This window comes from Cynoglossus semilaevis, chromosome 17 (genome assembly GCF_000523025.1).
Source record: "Cynoglossus semilaevis isolate Cse_v1.0 chromosome 17, Cse_v1.0, whole genome shotgun sequence".
Lineage (NCBI taxonomy): Eukaryota > Metazoa > Chordata > Actinopteri > Pleuronectiformes > Cynoglossidae > Cynoglossus > Cynoglossus semilaevis.
Genome location: NC_024323.1, coordinates 630,717 through 633,750, shown reverse-complemented (window position 1 = coordinate 633,750; position 3,034 = coordinate 630,717).

Sequence of the window (3,034 nt, the reverse complement as noted above, 5' to 3'; positions counted from 1 at the left end):
TGCTGACAACAGCAGAGGAACAGAACTCGTCCGGTTCTACATTTTATTTTGAACGAACACAGACCAGAGGATGGGAATGAATGTCTTCTGCCTTTGTTGCTGTCTAAGTTCTTGTTTATTTATGTTCTTAAACACAGGGGCTCAGACAAAAGACAAATGTTATCATTTTGAAGGATGTTTGATTTGATTCACAAATATTATCCCCAAAATTGAAAAAACCTCCTTTCCTCCTCCTCCAGGTATGTGGATCCTAAAAGCAAATACTTTGCAGATCAAATTCAAAAATGAAGTAAACAGAATGGAGAGAAGTCTAATCACGTTTGATATGAAAAGACCCCGGAGGTTTTTTGTGTGTTTTTTGTCTTAAGATTTTATCACGCAAACGTTTGTTCACCTTAAAGTTTACCATCAGATAAACAAGATCAACACCAGCACAAATAAAACAGTGTTGTAACAAATTCACAATGTCAAAAAAAATCTAACTTGGCCTCAATGTCGGCAGGTGGAAGGAAGTCTAAAGAAACATCTACAATTGTCGTCTCCATCAGAGTCTGCATCGAGACCAACTGTCTTTTCATTGTTGGTGAAATAAAGGATTAGGTAGATGGATGGATGGATGGATGGATGGATGGATGGATAGATGGATGGATGGATAGAGAGAGATGGTTGGATGGATGGATGGATAGATAGATGGATGGATGGATGGAAGGATGGATGGATGGATGAATAGATAGAGAGAGAGATGGTTGGATGGTTGGATAGATAAAAAATAGTGATAGGTCAAATGAAACGCTGCGGAACACATGACAAACATATAATATATATATAATATATATAATTATATAATATATAGTATTATATTGTATTATAATATATTATATATTATATATATTATATATGTATATCTGAAAATTTACATGTTGGTTATTTTCACACTGACAGCCGCTAGAGGGCACTCTAAGGCTTGTGTACCAGTATCTACTACTCCTGTACCACTGAAAATGTACATGGTCGTTGTTTTCACACTGATAGCCGCTAGAGGGCACTCTAACTGACTGGTGCGACTTATATGTTTTCTTCTTCATAATGCATTTTTTTGGCTGGTGTAACTTATACTCCAGAAGTGACTTAGTCCAGAAAATACATTAAGTCCAAGATTGCAGTGTCTTCTTTTTTGTAGACAATGGCACATTCTGTTTTTGCATACAAAGTAAAAAAAAAAAAAAACACTTGTTTTTTTCATCAGTAATCATTGCAACAGCCTCAGAGGAGCATATACTGTATGTGAAATAATTATGTTTTTGTATATACAATCCCTGAATTCTACTGTGGCTAAGCTTAAAGAAACGAAAGAGTCCGGCTAAATGTGAAACTAGTCTGGTTGTTTCCTTGGATACAACGAGGAGCTTTTCCATCTCTGAGCTCTTAAAGACCAACACTGAGGTGACGAGCCTTTCAGCCTTTTACACTGTTTTGGATAAATTACAAGTTCCAAATTTTTTTTTTCTGTCTATTCATTGAATAATAATCATGGTAATAAATATGGAAAGCTACTTGTTTTGGATGGATAATAGATTCAAATGTTTTAATGATTAGCTATGCTAAGAAGATGCCTTCCCCCCATGTATTTGGACACTTTCAATTAAGATTATATGAGATAAAACCTGGTCTCTGGTTGCATCGAGAGTGTCCTTGGCTCATCTTATTTTAACCTAGTGATCCACTCTTAGGTCAGGCCTTTTGGATAATCCCTCACAAGGATCAAGAAGGACGCAGGAGCAGAGGAAGTGGGGTGAGAAGAGGATGCCAGCCAGATTTACTTATACCTACCTGTCTTTGCACATGTAGGAGACGTTTTATACATCCTGCATTGTTGTATTTCTTCTCGTTCTTCTTGTCCCACAATCAGCATTGTTGTATTTCTTCTCGTTCTTCTTCTCGTCCCAGAATCAGAGTACAGCGGAACCTCAAGATACGAGCATAATCCGTTCCAGGACCGAGTTCGTAACTCGAGGAGCTCGTATCTCAAATGATTTTATTTTTCCCATAAGAAATGACAGGAAAAAAAATTAATCTGTTCCGGCCCTCTAAAAAAACCCTTATTAGTGCTAATAACAATGGATCTATCCATCCATCCATCCATCCATCCATCTATCATCTAACTATCTATCTATCTATCTATCTATCTAGCTATCTATCTATCTATCTATCTAGCTATCTATCTATCTATCTATCTAGCTATCTATCTATCTATCTATCTAGCTATCTATCTATCTATCTATCTATCTCTCTATCTATCTATCTATCTATCTCTCTATCTATCTATCTATCTATCTCTCTATCTATCTATCTATCTATCTGTCTATCTGTCTATCCATCTATCCATCCATCCATCCATCCATCTATCATCTAACTATCTATCTATCTATCTATCTAACTATCTATCTATCTATCGATCTATCTATCTATCTATCTATCAGTAGATACAGTATGTCTCCTCCATATGTTGAGGTTCAATGTAAGAATAGCAAAACCCCAACATCTGAGTAGCTAAGCTAAAATTGTGACATTCGTTTAAACATGGTGCTGAACAAGGCCAACATTAGACATTCAACCTGTGTAGTGGCGTTGCCTTCAGCCTGATAAACAACACGTAAACAAAAGGTAGAAATGGCACCAATCCAGCAAGGTGGGTCTGGGGTCAGAGTACGTGCATTAGCCAGATTGATGGTGTGACACATGTGCGAGGCCCCATTTCTGTGAATTGCATTCCTTGTGCTGGGGAGGCCTCCACTAGAGGGGTTTTGCTGCAGTATTCTTGTGCCTGCCTGTTTAATCTCATCTTAGGGAGGCAAACAAGTCCTGGTCAGGATCCTAATGATCCAGCGGAATGGAGTCAACTACTCACGTGGCATGCCATGCTTTCAGATCTCGCTGTCGGTGTTTCTGTTTCTTACTGTAAAAAAAAAAAAAAAAAAAAAAAACTAGCCGCGAACCTTCTCCCCCCCCCCCCCCCCCCCTCAGGGGGTCTTCC